Source organism: Chionomys nivalis, chromosome 24 (assembly GCF_950005125.1).
Source record: "Chionomys nivalis chromosome 24, mChiNiv1.1, whole genome shotgun sequence".
Taxonomy (NCBI): domain Eukaryota; kingdom Metazoa; phylum Chordata; class Mammalia; order Rodentia; family Cricetidae; genus Chionomys; species Chionomys nivalis.
In genome coordinates this window covers 25,722,218-25,745,936 of record NC_080109.1, presented here as the reverse complement: position 1 = coordinate 25,745,936, position 23,719 = coordinate 25,722,218, and the positions used below count along the sequence as shown (strand labels likewise).

Below are 23,719 nucleotides of genomic sequence, written 5' to 3'. Positions count from 1 at the left end.
TCTTGAGTACTCAGTAGTCCTCATTGTCCGCTATGTTCAGCAAGTCCAGTTTTATCCCATGCTTTTTCAGACCCAGGCCAGCTGGCCTTGGTGAGTTTCCGATAGAACATCCCCATTGTCTCAGTGTGTGGGTGCACCCCTCGCAGTCCTGAGTTTCTTGCTCGTGCTCTCCTTTTGCTCCTGATTTGGACATTGAGATTTCAGTCCTGTGCTCCAATGTGGGTCTCTGTCTCTGTCTCCTTTCATCGCCTGATGAAGTTTAATATTCAGGAGGATGCCTATATGTTTTTCTTTAGGCAAAGTTTCTATAGTGATATTTAAGATAATCATCAGTCTGACTACAGGGCAAAACCAGTTCAGGTACCCTCTCCTCTACTGCTTAGGTTCTTAGCTGGGTTCATCTTTGTGGATTCCTGGAAATTTTTCTAGAGCCAGGTTTCTTAAAATTGCCCCATGTAGAGGGTAGATAAGGGTCAGGCCTCAAGGGTCAGGGCTGAACAAGCCCTGATCCCCATCCTGCAGACAGGGTCATAGGGCTGCCCGCTTCCTGATCCCAGAGTTCCAGCAAGCTGGGTATTCCTCCAGCTAAGTCTTAACTATACACCATATTAGTCTCTTCCCCTAACCTATCAGTTTGGTTGACCCTTCCCAATCACCCCAAACGCCCAATTCCTGTCACTCTTAGCCTTGAGACAGGCTCAAGCTTTTCAGTGCTCTCTGTCAGTGACGGGGCCAGGAAAAGACCCCAGAGGTCATAGAGACCATCTTGCCCCACTTTGCTGCCTCTCCCTACTTTTGACATCTCCTCTGTTCCCTTGCCCCTGTGTCCTGCCACCATCCTCCTTTGTCAAGGCTACTAGGGCTCCTGAGGAAGCTCTGCCAAAAGGGGCATCCAAGGGGTTGATTGGCTGTCAACTAATTAGAATTTGCTGGACCTGGGAGCTTTCTCTGGTTAGGGACCAGAGGAAGCAGCAGGAGTGGGTGAAACAAAGCCAAGCTTTGATGAAGGCCCTGTTCTGTTCTTCCCTGGCCTGGCAGAGCACCTCCAGGCCTCAGGTCTCACAGAGCAGAAGGCAGGCAAGCGTGGGGTGGGTGTGAGGCCAAGGGTCATTTTGCCAGCTCTTGGTCTGGGGCAAAAGGGTGGGGGGCATGACTTGAGTTGATGAACCATTGTGTACAGTGGCAGTTGTTGGCAAGGGAGAAGCAACCATTCTGGTCCTAGGCCCCTAGATCCTCTGGGCTTGGATATGAGGACATCCCTGGCTGGCAGCAGTGTGGCCTCATGGAACCAACCTTAAAAGACCTGGCCCACCCCTTTCTGGATGCTGAGATGTCCACAGGATTGTTCTGAGGTGAGGTTCTGGGCCCTGACTTGGGCACTGTTGGGCGATGGGGTGGGGCTTGACCTCTGACAAGGAGGTACCCACACTGGTCCAATCCTACAGGTCAGTGGCCAATGTGGCATCCTTTACTTCAAAGAAGGGCTCTGGGGATAGGCAGCAAACACTGTTCTCATCTCAAGGATGCTGGAGGAAGGATGTGGCCAGGAAAGTCTCACTGAAGTCTCAGCTGTCAACAGTCTACTCTATTGGAGGTCAAAGGTCTATTTCTCCATGCGAGGCAAGCTCCCCAGAGCCTCTGATGAACTCAGCTCCTTAACCAGAGTGCCAGCCTGGAAGATGGCTTCCCAGTCAAAGTTACCTGTGAGGTATTCTAGCTCACCTTGCTCCTCCTGGGTCAGCAGGACCATGGCCATCCTCTCTACTAGTGACTATTGTGCTTATGTCCCAGCCTGCTCTCTCCTGTGTCCCAACCCAACTACCCTGGTGGCCTCATCAAACTCCTTCAACAGGTGCTAGGCCTTCATCTTCATAGTCAAAGGCCCACCCCAGGGAATCATGCTGGAGTCCCGGAAAGCCTGGTGGGCAGCCTCTACTTCTTGAAGACTCAGTTAAGCTAAGCAGGTGCTCTGCATACTGAGGGTCAATGTGACAGAAGACCTTCTTGCCAGGTTCATCCTTCTCTCAAGGCCCTTGGATGTAACCCTTGTTCAGGGAAATATTGTGGCAGATAGGATTCTGCCATATGGGATCTACATGGCAAAAGAAGCAGAAGATGTTCGTGATCCACTTGTAGATGGCTGACAGTGTGATGTGGGTGGCCTTGCTAGCTCATCTGACCGTGCAGATAGATGAGAGTGACCAATCAGTAGGGCAGCTTGAGCATATGTACGCCTTTAATCCCAGCACCCAGAAAGTACAGACAAGTGAATCTCTGTGTGAGGACCAGCAGGACTACATAGTGACTCCAGGCCAGCCAAGACTACAGAATGAGACCCTGTCTCAAAAAAAAGGTCCGAGTCATACCTGATTCCTATCATACAACTAACAATGTAAACAAGATCTTATCGTCATTAACCTAAGTACAAGCAAGCTTGCAATGTTTTGTTGTTTGTCTTGAAATATTTCTAAGAGATTTTAGTGCGAGGTTTCTTAGCCAGGGTCACTTGTTCCAGGATGTCTTCAACTCCTTCTTTTTATTTCTGTGTCAACTTTCCTTTCAGTGACTCCTTGTACCTTATACTGAATAACTCTCAAGGGACAAGAACATCTATCTTGCATCTTTCTCCCCATCTCCCCAGTTAGCATCATTTGCTACTTCTGTAGCTACTTAATAATTCCCTCTTTCCATTTTGCTCCACGTCACATACATCTATCACAGAAAGACACACAGGCAACACACTTGCATGGTTTGCTGTCTAGGAGTCCAGTGACAGATGGGCTCTGAAGCAATTGTTTGCACAGTGGTTCCTGGACCATCCTAATCTCACGGTGTGTTCCCATCATGTCAAACAACAATAAAGGGGGAAGTTGGTTGGTTCAGCTCCATCCAGAGAAAGAAGCATCTTGCACTGTCCTCCCTTTCCTTCTTGTTTTTCCCTCATCCCTCTCCTTCATCAATATTCTCTTTCCCACCTCCTCTCCCTATTTTATATTTATCCATAATCCGCACAATCCCAGCTATGGAATCTCAACTTGACCGAGGTCACCGGGACTATCTTCTCTGACAACCATTCACCCTGAAATGGCAGTAAGAGGTCTACAGTGATCCTGTAGATTCTGAGGGCCCCACTCTTTTATGATCTCCAGTTCTTGAAAGCAGGATATCTACAAGAAAAATCTCCCTGCTGGCAACATTAATTATCTTTTATAATGTAACTGGAGATGCAGTGTTTTCATGTTTTCCTCCTAATTATGAGAACAGGGAAGAAAACAGATGTTAAACTATCATAATTTTTAGATAGTGAAAAGGAATTATTCAAGGAAATACCAAAAATTAAGGATTGGGATTTTATGAAAAATACTTATTTTCCCAGACACTCTCTCACACCCATGACTTTCCAGTAAATTATGACTAAAGACTGTGAGACAGAGATAATCTGGGCTAGTGTCCCACAGCAGGTTTCTGGGGTGATTCTTTAGAAACAGATCCTTGGTTCCCATTTTGAATCGACCACACAGAAGCAAGTGTGGGGATGCACAGAGGCAACTTGACATTGAAAATTGCATTTTAACAAGTTATCTGGATGTTGCTAATGAGGTCTGACATTTGGGGACCACAACTGACCATCTTCTTCCAGTTCTGAGAAGGAATACCTACAGTGTGGCTACTTCATGTCTCTGTCAATGCTCTTCCTTCCTAGTCAAGGCTCAGATGAGGCTTTCCTTCTGACCAGTTCTTGAGAGGATACTCTCAGTACTCCTATAGTCTGCACTGGAGAAAAAATAAAAGGTAGAATGTGGTAAGCCCCTGAGAATTTGGCACTATTTTTTAAGAGAACATAAATATTCTGAATGTAAGGAGATGAAGTGTCCTGAATATATGAATGACTTTCTTATAACTTAAACAATGGTAGGCATGGCCAAATTAAAGCAAAAGTTGACTTTTGTTACATCTAATGTAGTATAGTGAATAACCCAGCCAATACCAAAGGAGAGCAATGACTCATGCTTAGGCCAATCTCTCTGCCATAGCGTGACTCTACATATTTCGAGGACAACTTCTCTGTCTTCAGAACAATTCGAGGAGAGAGTATTTGCCCAAGTCTCTAAGCATACCTGCAGGTGAGCATTTCAAAGCACGTCTTCAAATCTATCTTATCTTTTCCAAGGCTCTCCCTAGTGACATTTTACAAATCACAAATCTTCTGATCCTCCATGACAACAGGGCAAAACAAGAAATTATTAATATTCAAGAGTTGATATTCAAGCAACATGGTGCTGTTCAGTAATAGGAAAGAAAGAACCCCTATAGAAAATGTAAAAATCAAATTCTCTTTAAATATTGATTTCTGCAATTTTTTCCCTGAATCTTTCCCCAAAACATGTTGGTGGGAAACTGAATTCACACTGAAAAGTGTTTGTGTAGCGATGCTCAATGTTGGTTCAAGGCCACAAGTACTCTTCCTCATAAGTGTATTAATGTTGATTATGACAATGTTTGAGAACGTGATTAATTTCTGTATCTTTTTGTCTCCATTTTCTCTTTTACTATGGGGCAATGCTTTAAGGAGGCCTCTACCAAATGATAGTTCCTTGATCTTGGTGTTCCTAACCTCCACAATGGTAAGTCAATTAAGCTACAATCAATCTAAATTACAGAATGCAATGTTCTCTTAAAGTAATTGTTGCATAGCAATTTCTTCCGAATTGAAATATTCCTGCCAGGAAAGTTGAGGGGGAGCAGTTCATGAGACTTGGAAACTAAACAAATGTTTAGTTTCTGGGAAAGCTGAACTCTAAAAGATTAACAGAGCCCTTCTCCAAAGTTATAGAAACAACAAACAACTATTGACCAGTTACATTGCCTAGAGGAGACTATTGGGCCTGATCAGCTGCTCAAAGTCATGCAGAGAGCTCAGGATTGCAATTTTTGAGTCATTACCTATGTTGGGATGGACTTTATGATGATAGAGCTACTTTTGAGTCCTCCCTGCTCCTGTAAGTAGCCTCTTATCCACACTTTTGCTAAATCCCAGCAAGCTCTTAGCTTCACATCGCTATAAGTATGTTGGTCTCTGGAGGCTTGCATGTCTGACATGGGTACACACGTGTGTCTTGTCTCTCAGGGAGAGGTTCATATGACAGTAAAATATTAAGATTATTATTAAGTAGTGTATTAAGTAACAGATGAAGGCACATTCAAGTGTGAATGACAGACAATCTACCCAAGCCTTTGCCAGATCTCTGATTTCATATTCCTGATGGTAGGGGGTTAAAAACACAAATCAGAATGGAAACTAAGGTTTCTGGCTATGCCATCTCCAACTACTCATGAGGTACTATAAGTCAACAAAATGGCAAGACCCTAAAATAGCTACTTGGACCTGAGAGAGTTACATAAACTAGTATGGTGAATGCTCTTTAAGTCGTGAGTCTTTTACATGGAAAGGAATGCCCAGATGCTTCCTAACTTACCTCCAGTCACCTGAGCAAATAAACACATATAAAAATTAAAAAACAAATCAAGAATGCTGCAACCAGGTGCAACTAATATGTTGCAAATGTACATAGAAGTCCACTCTGTATCTATGTAACATCTAAGTCCCACGTTCAATAAAATATGTCACATGCTTTTTGATTAATCTGTCATCCCCATGTTGTATAACAACAAACACCTCTATTTGATAACAATAAACAAGCTTTCTAGGCATAATTGGAGCTATGTCATTGGCACATGATACTTTGAAATGGTATGAAGCTACCTTTAAAAGTCCAAGCATTGTTAAATGCAGCTTCCAATTGTAGTAGAAGGAGCCAACACAAATCAGGCCTCTCAATGGTGTTTTAAATGTAGAGAAAGAACACTTCCATATGTAGTAGGGTTATTTACAAACCAGGATTAAACACCGTAAAAAAAACTGAATATTCAAAAAAAAAATTAGCCAGGCGGAGGTGGCGCAGGCCTTTAATCCCAGCAATTGGGAGGCAGAGGCAGGTGGATCTCTGTGGAGCCTGGTCTACAAGAGCTAGTTCCAGGACAGGACCAAAAAGCTACGGAGAAACCCTGTCTCAAAAATCCAAAAAAAAAAAAATAATAAAAACAAAGAAAGAAAAAAAAAGAAAACTGAATATCCCTTGCATTATGGCTCACGTCAATCAAGTCAGGCAGATCACAGCAGCCCCTCACAGTACTGAACTAGCCATGATGCTGTCCCAGTATTTATGTGTGACCATTCCAGGATCTCTGCATCCTCCTAAAGTTTGTGAATCAAGGATGAGCTACCCCCAGGACTACTGCAATGGGAATAGCTTTCCAGCAGAGACAGTAGCTAAGACACTGTTAAGGGAGGATTCTTTGTTCTCTCCTCCCCTAGCTGTAAGAGTTAAGACATTCTGTAAGGGTTAGCAATGGCTCATTTGGTGTCAAACTTCCCAGAACACCTCCAAAGACTGTCACACTGTTTTGTAATCTCAGAAAATATCCAGATCTCTCTCTCTCTCTCTCTCTCTCTCTCTCTCTCATTGTTTCTCTCTCTCATTGTCTCTCTCTCTCATTCTCTCTCTCTCTCTCACACACACACACACTCACACACACACATACACACTGACTTTGGGTTGGACAATATACCCATTACTCAGACCTATATATGAACAAATCCTAGAGATTCACAATGTCAAGATTATCAGTCTTAATTCACCAACTGGAAGTCATGACCGGAAGCAACAAGTTGATCATCACTCCATGGGGGGCACAGATGCCCTCCATTTCTCAGGGATTTTCTTACTTACAGTGTACTGTCTTATATCAATTCCTTCCCCATCACACTTTCAAAATATATGACCATAATAAGAATGCCATCTAGGCTGGTTAAGGCATTTGTTCATTAAAAAGCCAACTCAGAGCTAAATGAAGAGCCCAAGATCATTAGAGGTGACAGAGCATGGAATGTCTGAAATGAGTGCCTCCCACAAGGCCTCAAATATCACCTTGGCCATTTATGACTCTCTTGGTGTCTATTTTATACACCATTTATTTAAAACAGCTTTGAGAGAAGGTCATTCGGGTATTTGGATGTGGGTTAACATCTAAAATGAACCACGGTTTATTATTCTTCTTATTGTCCATTTACTAAGGATGGCATAGTAGATGGTTGAAGTCTATAGCCTCATTTGATGAAGTGCAAAAACAGCACTTTTTTTTACCAGTCATATTAGAATGGATATCTTGATATTTAAGGCCCTAACCCTGTAGGAAAGAGTGCTGATTTTGTGCATATAAATACATCTGCACCACATCTCTCTAACTCTGGAGCATAATATTCTAACTCAGGCAGAGGAGAGCAGCAGCGAAAGGACATTAGTGTCTACAGCAATGTTCTCTTTAAATGAATTGGATCTTTAAGACAATCTTATCAGGCTTGCTTTAATGTAAGTGGCAGCTTTATATCGAAGCACAAGAGCAGGTAGTGAAGGGTATCACACCGCACCATAAACCTGCAGGAATTTTACAAGCCAAGGTAGACGTCGAGATAATGAGAACAGATTCACTTGTCAGGGGCTGCGATGCCCAAACCTGAGTTTTCCATGATTTTCAAAGAGAATCCTCCACAATGTTTTCACTTAATACAACACTCAACAGCATTTGATGATGCACAGAAAGGAATAGAAATTAATATTAAAATGACACATCTACCTCCGCTGGTCATGAATGCCTGTGGGTAACCTGAGAGACACTTTATATGCTGATTTTTTAACATTAATATTTCTAAACAATCTCAAGTTTGTTCCCTTCATGGTGGAACTAATTGGAGGGGCAGACTAAGACTAAAAAGGAACTGGTGCAAGATTCTGAGTGATGCTCTTGTCTTTGTTCAGTTTGTTTTGTCAAATTTTGTTCAGGTAGGGACTTGGGTCATCTTGAATGGCTCTGACATATGCAGGGGAAGATGACTGTAAACTTCTGACTGTAATCTCCTGCTTCTTCCTCTCAAGTGTTGGGATCCCAGGCACATACTTTATCACACCCTGATCTTTCTGAGAAGAATCTTTATAAATTTCCCCACAAGGAGAATTCAGGAAATGTAGTTACCAAAGGTCAAAGGACTAAGCCCCATCATTCAAAAATCTCTGAAACGAACTAAGAAGAGTTAAATGGTTACGGCTCAGAATAATTGATAATGGGACACACCCAGAGTACAATTTAAAATGGTTGATGTTTAATGAATTTACTAAACTAGAAAAAGAATGGCTTAGAGATACAAATGTGTCCACATGTTGCAGAAGTCCTCAGGAAAGTCAATAAAGAAAGAATTGTGAAGGTTGGTAGTGGCTGTCTGATTTCTTCCCACGATGCCCTTTAGGTGATGGACAGAATCAGGCAAAGATGGGAAAATGCCTTTGCACTGGAACCATGGCTAATGTTTCTAACCAAAGAAAGGATTTAGGATTCTGAAAGGTCTGTGGAAGGTGAAAACTAGGAAACACTCAAGTCGGGACTATAACTAGAGAAAGAGAAGATTCAGTGACAGTGATAAACATGGTCATTGGAAATGATGAAAATAATCTATCCAGCACATGTTTCGAATAAAAAGATTAATCTAGGACATTCTATCTGGGCTTACAAAGTCAAGAAATAATTATTGTAAGATCACAATGTATATACAATGGTGGAGGAGGCCAATGGTGAACATCATTTATATTTTAGCTTGATAAGCAAACTAGGCACAATTTTACTTAAGAACATGGAGGGTTTTAAGCACTGGATCCTATTATTTTCCCCCAAGACCAGTACCCCCAGCTGTTCCAAATGGTGCAGGAAGATGAAATTAGTCAATTCCCTGGAAAGTCTGTAGCATTCAGCTTCAGGGCTTTGTTAATTCCCCTTCTCCTGGGCTTCCCAGGGAAGCCTGGGAGCAGAGCAAGGAGGAAGAGAGAAAGGAGGAATTAACAAGCTTCCTAACGTATTGCTATCCCTACGTCTTCCAAGGGAATTGGTTAATTTCACTTTGTACCTCCATTCAGATCTGCTCAAGTTTGAAGAAAGCGCCAATTAAATAGTTGGAGAAGGGAGACAAAGGCAGTTGGGTGGGAGGGGAAGGATGAATAGAATTTAAATCAGTAACCACAGTCTGGGGTATTCCCCCACAATATTCAAGCACAAGTATTTCTTTTCTGAAAATATAGCTAGAACAGAAAGTTTTACGTTTTGTTACCTGTTATTCGGTCCTAGGCTATGGGTAGAACTCCTGGCTTTTCTTTTCTTTTCTTTTCTTTTCTTGTGTAGCTCACTCACAAGGTTGGCAGTCGTCCGATTCATACAATAGTCACCCATGCTCCTCACAACCCCACCACTTCCCAACAAGTGTGTTAAGGTTGAAAATGAGAAACGTGCACCTGGAGGGAAGTACTGCTTTGAATGGCACAATAATGGAAGACGGGAATAGGAAAGTTAAAAGGGTGGATAGAAGGGAATGCTCTACGAGAAAAGTAAGTGCACATAGGGTACCCAGGGTCAAAGGCCAGTATACTGTTAAAGATGACAGGAAAGAGCACTGGCATACACATCCACTTGTGTCACTAGATTGTAGTGTCACAAATCCTCATTATGACCCCAACTCAGGAAACCTCACTGAAACAAATGCATAAGTTCTCTATGAAGTATTTGGTTCTCAAAATTACCTGAGAATCTCTCTTCTTGGTCCTCTTTGATAGAACTTAAAAGATCACTTCTTGTAATCGTTTTTCACAAATTTGGCTCCAGTCAACCAATATTATAAACGCCCTGAGTGGGTACAGAGTATATTGTTGACAGATTTCACAATAAAGTTTTAAAAGTACCACTTTGGTTCAGAACTGCAAACAAAATCTAAGTATGTGGCTATTCAGGGGGATTCTCCATGTTGCCTTAGGAAGAGCTCTAGGCTAAGAAAGAAACTAAGACAAAAATGGCAACTTTCTTTGAGAAAAAAATGAGTGTATAAGATCTACTGTGCAAAATTATTGGGTTAAAGGATAAAACTCTGTTCTGTAAACAAAGTGACTGGCATAACACACATCCACTGTCAATCAAATGGTGACATCATGGTGAAAGCTAGAAACAGGCATGTCTGGAGCTGAAAAGCAGTGTAAGAAGTCAGAACCTCAAAGGATCTTCAAGTCATTTTTATGTCAATAAACCTGTACACAGTTTCATAAAACTAGAGATTCGGGAGTCTCATTTCAAATGTATTTAACCAGAATTCCTGTGAGGGGTGTCCAGAAAATTACTTTTAATTCTCCAGGTAATTTTTCATTAATCTTTTAGATGAGTTATATCATTTGTCAATATATTACAGTGGATACAGAACCTTGAACCCTGGGTGTCTTGTGTCCCCATATGAGATCGTATTTTACCACTTTATTTCAATGGTCAACCAGTGTTAAACTTAGGGATATGCTTTATTATTATTGTTATCATCATCACCATCATCATTATCATCATTATTTGATGTTCTAATGTTGTATCCTTAATAAATTCCACCATTTTTTCCTAAACTCTAGATTCCTCCTGGAAGATAACATGGGAACCCATAGTTCATCTACTTTCCATAGACTACTATGTTGTGTATAAACAGAGGCCTGAATAAGGTATCCAGATGTACAAACTTCCATATAAGTGCATAAAAAGAGTAGTTAACCCAGACATAAGTGTGAGCGCTTTTAAGCAGGAAAGAGTAGCAAGCAACAGATTTGCCTTTCTGTCTGAAAGAACTGGAAATAGGTTGTACAAGACAAGACACAGGCAGCCAAGGACTGTGATCCCTGCAAGGTAAGGAATGAGATCATGCCTGTCAAGCTGCATCTCACTCCCCAAGAGGCTCCGGGGCCACTGTGGAGGGAGGAGCCCCTGACAGCTAAGAGGGGTCAAGCCCTCAGAGGATCTATCTTCTCTGGCTACAGTGGAATTAACTGAGAAAACAACAATAGTTGAGGCCCCTGAAAAAGTCCCCAAATATTTGGAAAGGAAATAATCCTTTCTAAAATAAACCATAAGTCCGTGAAGAAGCTCAGAATGAAACAAAGCGTTTTGAACTGCCTTGGCTTAGGTCCTAAGCGTCCACCAAAGTTCATGTGCTGAAGATCAACAAATTCAGCCGTGTTGAGCAGTAGGACTTTGGTGGGTGGGGACATCATGAGGACTGTGATCTCAGAGGGGATTAGTACTTCTATAAACTCAGATCATAATGGTTTGGGGAAAATGATTTTTATAAAAGTGCTTTTTTCTCTCTCTCTCCTCACCCCCTTCTCTTTCTCTTCCTAGCCACTATAAGCTGAGCAGTGTAGATCGCCATACACTCTGCCATGCTGGGCTGCTCCAGCACGGTTTCAGGGACAAGGCCAGGGGTTGTGGACTGAAATCTCTGAAATCCTGAAATAAAGGTAATTGTTCCTTCTTCATAGGTTTGGTTGTGACCCAATCTTTAACAGCCAAGTATCTTTTCTTTTTAAAGACAGTCTTCTTTAAAGTGATGGAAAGATAAGGAACTAAGGGATGATGCTCTGCATAGCCGCAAGATGTGGTGCTCAACACCACAACTCCTCAGGCTAATGATCAACTGCCAATCATCCCAGGCATGAGTGGACTACCTCATTGCTGTGTCCCTCCTCCTCTGAATGCTAGTGCATCTGAGGTCTAAGGAAAACACCTCCTTTTCTCTTAATACTCATTTCTAAAGACCCATGAAGATGGTTCCATACCTCTTCTTAAAACACAGATTCAGTTGACATCTGTTTGATCAGGGGCTCAGCTAAAACTGTAGCTGAAATAATCATGTGTTAGCCTGTCAATCATCCATCTTTACCTCAGTTTGGAGATTAGTCCAGGAGTAGTGCTTTGAGAGCAAACACATATCAACCACATCTTTAACCAGAAAAAGCATCCTCAAGAGATTAAAGTATCCAGTGTCAAAAAAAAATCCATGTCTTCTTTGCTGTCTTGTCAGTATAAACAAGCCGGATGATCTCTAATACAAAAATCATATGGTATTATTGACCCATAAATATGCTATATGCTTATCAGTGAATCTAAAAGTTTAAATGGCCAAAGTCATAAAGTTATACAGAAGACTGTAATTAGCCTGTGACCCAAGTACAATTTTTGTTAAGTAAATAAGAAAATCAATTACTACCCCCTGAGTAACTCCCAGCCTTACTGATAGAACTCTCATTTGTGAGCTGCTAAGAGCCGTTAGAGCTCTACTTGAGAGAGAAGAATAAGACCTCCTTTCTCTTTTTAAAATATTACCAGATATTTTTCCTGCCAACATAAAACTCTCTTAAAGCTTACAGTGGAATTGCATATGTTCAAAATAGAACATTGAGTCTAAAGCTTTGTTTTCACAAATAATAGAGAGAAAAAACATCAAGTCACAGTATTTTGATTCCACAAAGAGCATTGTTTAAACTAATGTCATGGTTTAATTTGAAGAAATATTTATCTAAGAACTGCCAAGAATAGTGGGTCGTACACATATGTACAATCAATGGAAATCATAGACATCCACTTCAAAGGCTTTCAAACCTAAGGAGGATTTTCAGACGTCTTTTAAGGAGGTACCAATATTCATGAAATGTGTGAAGAATATTTCTCCAGATTGTAAGTGTCCATAACACTGATCTTAAATCTGTTCTCCCTGAAAATCTCTCACTCTGGCTACTCCCAAAGTACAGATCACACTCCTGCAGTGGTGAAATGCTACAGTCTCAAAGCAGCTAGGGGGTGGTTAAAAGCAGCCAAACAGAATGATGGTCAAAATAGTGACGGCATAACTTTCTTGTTAAAGGATTACATTCAAATATTTGCTATCATTTTTTGAGGATTTCATGCAATGCGTTTTAGAAGGCAGCCTTCTCCCCACTATACTACCAGTGAACCACCAATACAATATATTTTGAACATGTTCATTTCCCTGTCAGTTCTTCAATTCTGACTTACCATTAAAATGCTCTTGACCTTCCCATCTCTTCCCATTCATCTTGAGATTTCTCCTTCCTCCTCCATGTCTTCCTTCCCACTTCTCCTCCTCCTCTCCCTCTTCCTTTTCTTTCTCCTCCTCCTTATTTTTATTCCCCTTCTGAATCTGGTCTGTGTTGCTCAGTTAGTCTTAGGAGTGGACCCTGGCCTGGTAAGCACTCAACCTTTTAGAGGTCACACCTGACTCTCCTTCTCCCAACAGCTCTCAAATGCCAGTAGCTCTTCAGGTGCTGGTGGGATGACCTGTCCACCCCTCCCTTTTCTATGCTGGGATTTTGGCTGGGTGGGTTGGCTCAGGTCTTGTTCCTGTTGCCACAATCACCTTGAGTTTGTAAGATCATCTGCCCCATTGTTCCTAGAACCACTGAATCATTAAGGTAACTGACTACCTCTGGCTTTAAATTCTTTCTGTTCTCTTCATGGCGATGATCCTTGAGACCTGGTGGAGGGAGGGAGGATGTTAATGTCCCATTTAGGGCTGTACAGTCATTGATTCTCTTATTGTTGTCTGTATGAGCTGTTCCACCTCACCCACCATCTATACTCTTGATGCCCCATGAAAGCCTTTATTTGAGTCTTAACCCTCATTCCTTGCTTAGTACCTATATATAAAGCAAACCAATCTTGGGCTTCCTGTGACATGCTCAAGGTTAAAATTAGTGTTCTCAGGAAATCTCAGGATACAGTCTCCTATTCCCTTAGTTCATCCACTCTGTCCACCACCTCTTGCCCCTCTCTGTTCTTTCACAGAATCTTTTTTATTTAATCTTTTTTTCACTTACATACCAGCTCCTGTTCTCCCTTCCTCCTCTTCTTTCACTCCCCCACCTGCCTCCATCCCACTCCCATCCACTCCTCAGAGAGGGTAAGATCTCCCTTTGAAAGTCAGTGAAAATCTGGCATAACAGGTTGAGGCAGGACCAAGGCCCTCCCTGCAGTATCAAGGCTGATCGTGGCCTCCCACCTTAGGGAATGGGCTCCAAGAAGCCAGCTCATGCATCTGGGATAAATCCTTGTCCCACTATCAGGGGACCCCACAACAGACCTAGTTTGGTCCCATGCAAGTTCCCCAGCTGTCAGTCCAGAGTCTGTGAGTTCCCACAATCTCAGGTCAGCTATCTCTGTGTTTTTTCCAATCATGATCTTGACCACCTTCCCCCCACCCGTTCATATGATCCCTCCTCCCTCTCTTCAACTGAACTCCAAGAGCTCAGCCCAATGCTTGACTGTAAATCTCTGCATCTGTTTCCATCAGTTACTGGATATAGGTTCTATGATGACAATTAGGGCTGTCATTAATCTGATTATAGGGGCAGGCCAATTCAGGCACCCTTTTCACTATTGCTAGGAATCTTAACTGGGGTCATCCTTGTGGATTCCTGGGAATTTCCCTAGCACCAGGTTTCTCCCTAATCCCTAACTGGATCCCTCTATCAAGATATACAAGCAAAGGGGTCATGACCATAATGGGGATACCCACAGAAACAGCTGAGTTGAGCTAACGAGGGCTCACTGTTTCTGACTGATAGCGAGGAAATCTTCATAGGACCAAACTAGGTCCACTAAATGTGGGTGACATTTTAGTGGCTTGAGCAGTCTTTGGGGCCCCTGGCAGTGGGACTAGGATTTATCCCTAGTGCTTGAACTGGCATTTTGGAGCCCATTCTTTTTGGAGGGATATCTTGCTCAGCCAACATATCGGGGGAGGGCCTTGGTCCTGCCTCAAAGTAATGTATCAGACTTTATTGACTCCCCTTGGAAAGCCTAACCCTCTCTGAGGAGTGGATGGGGGTTGGGGTGAGGGAAGGTGGGATGAGCAGGAAAAGGGGAGGGAGTGAAAACTGGGATAGGTGGTAAAATGAGAAAAGATTGTTTAAAAAAATAAATTTAATTTAAAAAATAGATATCTCTTTCATTGCTCTCCTTCTCTGTCCCCCAACTTGGCCATCTCAAGTTTGATGCCCCTCAACTGAAGATTAAAAAAATGTGGTACATTTACACAATGGAGTACGACTCAGAGGTAAAAAACAATGACATCTTGAAATTTGCAGGCAGATGGATGGAACTAGAAAAAGCCATCCTTGAGTGAGGTAACCTAGACATAGAAAAGACAAACATGGTATGTACTCACTCATAAGTGGATACTAGACATAAAGCAAAGGATAACCAGTCTATAGTCCATGACCCCAGAGAAAATAGGTAACAAGGAAGACCCTAAGAGGGACACATGGGGGGGGGCAGGAAAGGGAAATCATTAAGATTTTCTGGGTAAGGGGAGTAGAAGGAAGGAGATGGGGGATGGGAATATGTATGAGAGATCACAGAATTTTTTATCAACAGGTTCTGTTTTCTCTTGTAGGTGAAAGTTATCAAACCTTGATTTTAGCCTCAACTCCATTGCTCCAAACTCTGTGACTTTTAATGGACTTTCAGAACACAATCAGTATTTAATGAATGAATACACTAAGCAATTTAGAGATCAGTGACATAGAACTCAATGAAAATATTAGGACGTTTGGGGAGTAAACGCAGCTTTCATTCCCGTTCATCTGGATCTCCCTTTTCTAAACATCATTTTCTGCTTCTTCTTGTCCACCCTTCCTTCCTTGACTGCACATGTCTCTAACTCTCTGAGACTGAACGAAGGTCAGCGTGAAATTGAAAATTTGGGAACTGGAAAAGGCTAAGCTGTATCTTCCTTTGCATTGCGTGTCACTTATTCATTTGCTTGTCCCATTAAATGGTTTTGTTTGTGCGTTGCTTAGCAATGCTAGGCATTGTGCATGCTAAACAGACCCTCCACAGCTCAACTACTCTCCCAGCATCTTCAAAAAATATTTTCGAAGCCAATATAGACACTCTTGTTATTTAACTTCTCCTGGTTTATCCCCCTTGTTTTGTCCCAATGTTATTTGAACATTTGTCTGTTTTCCTCTCTGCAGCCGCGCCTTTCATGAAGAAACCTTGGGTTATTATGGGTAATATTGAAGCACGTTCACAAGACGCAACTTAACAGTTTAGGAATTTAGGACCGCCCAAGTTCATGTTCTACAGTTAAAGAAAAACAACAATCTGGAATGTAAGGGACTTTTCTAATGTCATTAATTTGGTCATTGGAAAAAACCAAATGAATCCTTTTTTTTTACTTTTATAGATTTTATTTATTTTTAGCTTTTATATTTACTTCCACTAACTTTTCATATACGAAATATAACAATTTATTTTTTCTTGGTATTTCTGTTAAGACTTAGAAAAAGTATTTCTTTAGCTTTTTAAAATTACTATTAGGGTACTAATGTGGTTTTTAATAGCTAACTTGGTAATGCTGCTATGAACATAGTTGAGCACATGTCCTTGTGGCATGATTGAGCATGCTTTGGATATATACCCAAAAGTGGTATTGCTGGGTCTTGAGGAAGGTTGCTTCCTAATTTTCTGAGAAGTCACCACACCTGACATTCAAGACAGGCTTCTGGGCCCTGTTCCGTCATGAGAACGGTATTGTTCAGTAGTTTCTAAAGACCTATCCAAGACCATCCAGACTCTGAACTTTATCCTATTTGAAACTTTGCCCCCATGCCTGGGCTGGAAACCTGAGCTTCAGGGGTAATCTTACCCTTTCTCTTTCTATTTCAGTCTCTTCTGCTCATTTCCAAGGCTCTAACTCCAGCCTCAGAGAGAAGGGTCACAGTGGGAATGGCTCAGCTTTTGGAGCTCAGTGATAATTCCTCCCACCTGCTTTTGCAGGCTCCTTTGAGTGTACCTCTAAACACTCACCAAGTGTGGGTCAACCAAAGCAAGGCTCCTTCTCTAGCGACTCCCATGATTGATATTAGTTGCTGCTGAATTCTCCTGGCCTCTTTGAGCAGAACTTCTGAATGGTGCTCTTTAGGAACCAGCCTGCTGCCAGTTTCCTTCACTGGGATTTAAGTCCCTAGAATGGTGAGGGTGTGTGGTTGCTGATCCCTGAAGCAGGTACAGCTCATCCACCAGAGCCACACCCTCGACGACGCCAGTGAAATAACTCCACCACCATCACATCTTCAGACATGCAGATCATGATGAACACATGTTCAGGATTTATTCTGGTTTTTTACATTTATTTTAATTAATATCTAAAGTCATTAAAACTACATTAGGTACCACCTGATGTTTCAAGATGTGTATACATTATGTGCTATTTAAATTAGGCTAAGTATCTTTGTTGTCTCAGGTGTCATTTCCTTATGGTAACATTCTTTCTAGCTGTTTGAAATACATGGTATATTCTGGATCATCCCCTGCACAATATCACACCAGACTATAGACTTTCTAATCCCTCTACTCCTGATTTACATACTCGATAATCAATTTTTCATTAAAGTGTTTTCTCGCAGCTCCTCAAGCTCTGGAACCACAAACGTACTCTCAGTTTCTACAAGACTGAATGTTGTAGATTCTACGTATGAGTGAGACTGTGCAGTGCTTGTTTCTCTCTGCCTGACTCATTTCACTTAGTGTAATGACCAACATTTCCATTCATGTTGTTACAGGTGACAAGACTGCAAGTGCCATTGGTTGAAGAGAATTCTATTGAGACATATTCCACAGTTTGTAATTCCATTCATCATTTGATGTGTAATTAAGATGATTTCTAATGCCTAGCTCCTGTGAACAATATTGCCATAAACAAGGAAGTGTGCGTTTCTCTGTGGTATGCTAATCTCATTGCCTATGGGTTGTATTTGCTGGATCATATATTAGTTGTGTCTTGAATGTTGGGAGGAATTGATAGATTCCCATTTATTTAATTACCTTTCTCTTTGCTGTGACAAAACACCTTACAGAAACAGATTGAATGCTAAGGGATTTATCTGAACCCATAATTTCACAGCCTCCCAGGTCATCATGGTGGGGAGGCAGAACATCAACCATGGCTTACTGCTCACAGCAGCAGTCAGAGAGTAGACTGGAGCCAGACCATGAGGCAGCAATAATCAAGGCCCACCCCAGTGACTCACTCTACCAGCTAGAGCCTCACAACCTAAATTTCCGCAACTACTAAGAATAGCACCACTGGCTTGGACCCATGCACCCAAATAAATGATGCTCTAGGGAACACTTTGTGTTCAACTAATAATTTAATCCGTGAGTCCAGAAAGTCCCCTTTACCGCTTGTCATAGTGAGTCTTTCTCTTAATTCATTTTTATTGGATTGTAGTTTGGATTTTTGTTTCCCTGGTTGCTAGTGAAGTTAGTGATATTTTCTTTTGAGAAATGTCTAGTTAGGTTTTTTGGGGTCTGATTTTTGCTATTGAGTTTCTGCAATTTTTTTTATATCCAATGTGTTAATCCCTTAAACATGCACAGCCTGGAAGTGTTTTATCAGATTCTATCATTTGTCCCTTCACTTCGATTATTCCTTCCTTGTCTGTGCAGCAATAGTTTAGTTTGAAGTCATTTTTCCTGTTTTAGTTTTGTTTCTTGTACTTTCATGAACTTGCTCCACCCCCAAAAGACTTTTTCCATTCTGTTCCCCTGCAGCATTTCTCCTGCTTTCTTCCAGTAATGTCATAGATTACAATCTAATATTTTTGCTTATAATCTAATTGGGACTGTGTTTTGGAATGGTAAGAATTTGAGTCAGTTTCCTTCTGTGTTTACCAAAAAGACTCTTCTGCCTCTAATGTGTACTTTTGACGTTTTAGTAGAAAGTGGCTGGTGGCATGTGACTTTGCTTCTAGACTATTCTGTTTACTGTTTAATTCTGTTCTCTCTTTTTTTCTTACAGTACTGTGTTCTTTGATGAGTACACTTCTTACTATATCCTGAAGTCAAGGAACATAGCAGTGCTTGCATTGTTATGTTTTTGCTCAAAATTACATGAACAATTTGAGAATTTTGTGACTTAGTGCAATTTTTAGGGGAATTCCCCAGTTCTTAGAAGAATGTCATCAACATTTTGGAAAGGATTGCAGTTAATATGTAGATCAATTTAAATAATATGGATATTTAAAACATACTGAGTCTGGGGTCAGTGAGCTGATTCAATGGGTAAAGATTTTTGCCACCAATCTTTATTTATGTTTGATTCAAGAAATCCACATGTTAGAAAGAGAGAACAGGCTCCTATAAGTTCTCCTCTGACTTCCTTATGTGTTCCATGGTATATGTTTGCCTGCATACAATATGAATACAAACAATAAATAAATCTAATTATGAATTTTACATATTCAAACTTTCAATCCATGAACATAGAATGTTTTTTCACTTACCATTTTTTAGTATCCTCTTCAATATCCCACATCCATAGTTTTTATTGTAGAGATCTTTTATGTCTTTGAAACTTATTCCTAGATAATATCTGTTGTAGGTGAGGTTACTTACTTGATTTTAATTTGGGATTGGCATATAGAAATGCTGAGTTTTGTATGTTGGTTTTATATCTTTGAATATGACAAACTTATTAGTTCTATTAGCTTTTTACTAGCCTTTGGAGTTACATGTTTGCTATAGTTTTTGAATTTTGCCCATCATCCCCAGATGTTCTTATGATAAAGCTTTTCTCCCCAGGGTGGTGCTATTCTAGTGGTAAAATATTTAGGAAGTAGAACCTAATGGGAGGTATATAGGTGACTTGGAACATGCCCTAGAAGGGAACACTTGAAGCTGAGTGACTGACTATCTTTCTGTTTTTTGCTCCCCTCCTGTGATGTACTAGTGCAAACCAAAGCAAATGGGTTGCAACAATCATGGATGAAAACTCCAAAACTGAGTCAACCAACACAAGCCTTACCTCTCCTTCAGTGTGTGTTATGACAATAGGAAACTGACCATCACAGAGCATTCACTTGATCCTCTCTTGATCCCTCTCACTTAATGTAAGGCTGGTAATTGCAGGTTTCTCCCCAGTCCCATAAACATGTCTCCCTGAAACCATGAGGCATATGATAACTGGTATGAATGAACCCACTTTGAGATCACTAACCCTAATTTATAATGTCTCATTATTTGAATTTGGGTCCCTGGAGAGAGACAAACAGAAGTTCTATTGAACATATCATAGCTTAAATAGTCTTTCTCACTTGAGTAACCTTAGAAAATACAATGGGCAGCCTCTACTCTTCAAGTTTAAGAACAGGGTAGACAAGATCAAAAACGGTGATGACAGTTTATGCTGGAGAGGATGTAGTGTAAAGGAAACACTGCTCCGTGGCTTGCGGAAGAGGAAACTGGTACAGCTGCTTTGGAAATCAGCTCTCTAATTTTCTCGGAAAATTAGGAAACAATCTACCTCAAGACTCAGCAATACCACTCTTGGCCATATACCCAAAAGACATTCAATCATACCACAAGGACATGTGCTCAACTATGTTCATAGCAACATTATTTGTAATAACCAGAACCTGGAAACAACCTAGATGCCCCTCAACCAAAGAATAGATAAAGAAATTGTGGTCCATTTATGCAATGGTGTACTATCTAGTGTGGAAAAAAACAAAACAAAACAAAACAAAACAAAAACGACATCTTGAAATTGAAATTTACAGGCAAATGGATGGATCTAGAAAAAAAAAACATATTGTGCGAGATAACCCAGACCCAGAAAGACAAATATAATATGTACTCACTCATAAGTGACTTTTAGACATAAAGCAAAGAAAAAACAAACTAGAGGTCGCAACCCTAGAGAAACTAGACAACAAAGAGAACCCTAAGAAAGATATACATGAATCTACATAGGAAGGTAAAAAAGACAAGATCTTCTAAGTAAGTTGGGGAGTGTGTGTGGAGGTCACAGGAGAGGATAGGAGAGAAGGAATTAAGGAAAGGAAATGGAAAAATGTATAGCTCATTAAAAACAATTTAAAAACTAATTTAAAAAGATTCATAACCATAAAAAATAACAGGCTAGATTTGGAGTCCAGATTATCAGGCCCCAATAGGTGCTCTGACACAGACTGAGAAAGCCATAATCCCTAAATGCCTGAGACCTGTTTTGGTGGGGCTTCAGTTCCCAAACAGGATGTGTGGAGTCAACTGGGGAGGACGGGCAGACACAGTCTGAAGGTGAATTGGGAACTGGGTAGCCATCTGCAGCCTTGAATTGAAAAATGACTACACTTTGTATACTCTACAGTTGCACAAAAAAATGTGAGAGGGGGCATCTGAGCTGGGGTGTGGCTTGAGATTGAGGGAGTGAGAAATTTAGCATTGACCTTGATTATAAGCACAAGTCACCTGTTAAGAGAAGGGTCACAAGTTCCTCTTGTAGAAATAAGATCGTCTCCCTTTTTAACAAGCAGGAACTTTCCTCAAGCCCCCAGGGGAATAGAGACCCTTATCCAAATACCTGACCTTGGGAAAAGGACTTCTACTGGGCAGCAGACACTATATAACAATTTCTTAGTCTTACTATATGAGCCTGTTCCTCTCATAACACTCCCAAAAGGGAAGGTCCTGATGTCTTAATCTTTATCCATTATTCTGCACCATTCTGATTTCTCTACATTTTTAAACTGAACTCTTGCCCTTAATGGCCTCAGGTTCTGGAATATAAATTGTAGGCATTTTATCGCTGGGATCAGCGTATCTAGTTCATAACATTCCTGGTCCTGGTGTAGTTAGGAGAGCACAATGGGATTCCTGGTTCCATGGTGGCGGGGATTTTTTTTTCCAAAGAATTATTTTGTTTAGAAAGGCTGCCGCTGTACATATTTTTATCCTTTACCAAAGCCCACACAAAATTTCCCAAAGGAAAAGGCATTAATATTGTGAATCATTAAAAACAAAAGTAAAGAGGTCCTGGAGAAGTGTGGTCTGCAAATGTTCAAACGCTGGAGCTGTGTCAAGCAGCGATAGTCACCATGTGGTCCACGCCATCTGAAGATCTCTCAGCTCTTAAAACCTAATAGTCCACAGGTTCCCTATGCATCTGATGAGCAGAGACGTTTCCTGCATCTTCACAAACAGAAAAAGGAGACTATGATGCAATTCTGCAAATATCTCCACATGTTCCTTGGATATTTATTTGATCTCTTCCCTTTTGTTTGAACTGGTCCATCATGACAGTACAAAGCTTGCCATTTCAAGGGTAACACAAAACCCTACCGGGATGAAAGAAGTATTCTCAATTCAAATAAGCCAAGGATGCAAGTACCACGAAGCTTAGAAAATATGACAGTGATGGGACTGGAAATGGTAAGAAATGTGGAAATAGCATTGCTCTCTCTAAGATTATTAAATGCTAGTGACGATAATAGATACTATTAACAAAATTTCATTGTCTTCTTCCTTTCCTTTAGGCTCTTTCATCCAACTGCATTTGCGTGTCTTCTTTCTTGGGGCCAGATACTATAAAACATAATTAGGGTCTTGCTTTCTCCTGGAAATTTGCTCTAGTTGAAAATTTCTTTAGTTTTTTTTTTGTTTGTTTGTTTGTTTGTTTGTTTGTTTGTAAAGAAATGTATCCTAGATTTTAGATTAGTTCTTCCCAAGTCTTCTCACTCCTGAGAAGTTTACCCACATGTACTCTTGCTGATCTTGCTCGGTAAATTTGGGCTCAGAACTCAGTGCTTCTCTGACTGAGCCTGAATGTACACACAGGTCCACGTGGCATAAATGAGCAACTTAGGTGCCCTCCTATAAGGAAGATGGATGGTCTAGTTAACATTTTACAAGGCACGCCACATAATATCAACAGATATTCTGGCCTCTACCACCCTCTTCAACTCAACCTCCACTGGAGGTTTTCTTTTTCTAGTTTTTCTCTTTCTGTCATCAATGTGTGTGCATCTCTCCCAGCAGTGTTCCCTTTGACAGCAGCTCCTATGTTATTGAGACTATAGTTCAAATATGTCTGAGTATTAGAACATACTTATTAAGGCTTTGCCCTGCTCATTTTAAGCTGTATCACAATAGTCTTCTGTATGAGATGTTCTCCTTTCATTTAATATACAATCCCATGAAAAAAACAGAAAGAACTTTTCTCTCTGATGACTTCTCTGTCCTGTTCATTAGAGTTGAATGTATATTCCTTATTAGCCATAACAGTTGCACTCAGTCACATGACCCAAATACAGGGCACAGTACTGGTGGGGAATGGAACGGACGGAACTTGCCTGTGGAAGTGTATGAGTCAACAGGCCCTGGGGACTTGGCCAGAAGGCAGCCTTTGCTTTCCAGAGCCCACATGTCTCCCAGGTCTGAGAAGCACATTCCACAACACTCTTTTGATTTCTAACCAAACAGCTACAAACTTGTTGAGGGAGAAATAATGATCACAGTGATCCAGATAATTATATCTTTAATTTACAGGACACTTTTCTGAACAGCTCAGAATTTGTTCATGGCTCTAAGACTCCCCATCACCTTCCTTCCCGGAATCCCATAATCTAAACAGCAGTGATTATAACTGTAAGTAAGACATTGCGTGAGTTTATGAGGGTGTCCTTAGATGGAGTTCTGAAACACTCTCCCTCTAACTCTAGGGAGTGATGAATCAGAAGTTGGCAGTGAGCTCTGGCCCCTGTGATGGTCGTAATGTAGTTTGCTTTCCGCCTGAGTAAAGTGTTAAGACATGCGTCAGGTATTGTTAGGGATGTTGTTCAGCAACTGTCAGTCCCCAGATAATTACAGACCACAGGCATCTCAGATGTGCCTTTTCCAAGGGCTGAAACCACCTTCCACCATTGTTTAGTCAGCCCTACAGAGCAAGAATGTGAGG

At 41.1% G+C, this 23,719-nt stretch overlaps 1 pseudogene; it reads right to left on the bottom strand.

Annotated features, from left to right (window-relative positions):
* Positions 1 to 1,280: 1,280 nt before the first annotated feature.
* The window catches only part of LOC130865764 (forkhead box protein J1-like), a 109,853-nt pseudogene continuing 87,414 nt past the window's right edge, over positions 1,281 to 23,719 (bottom strand).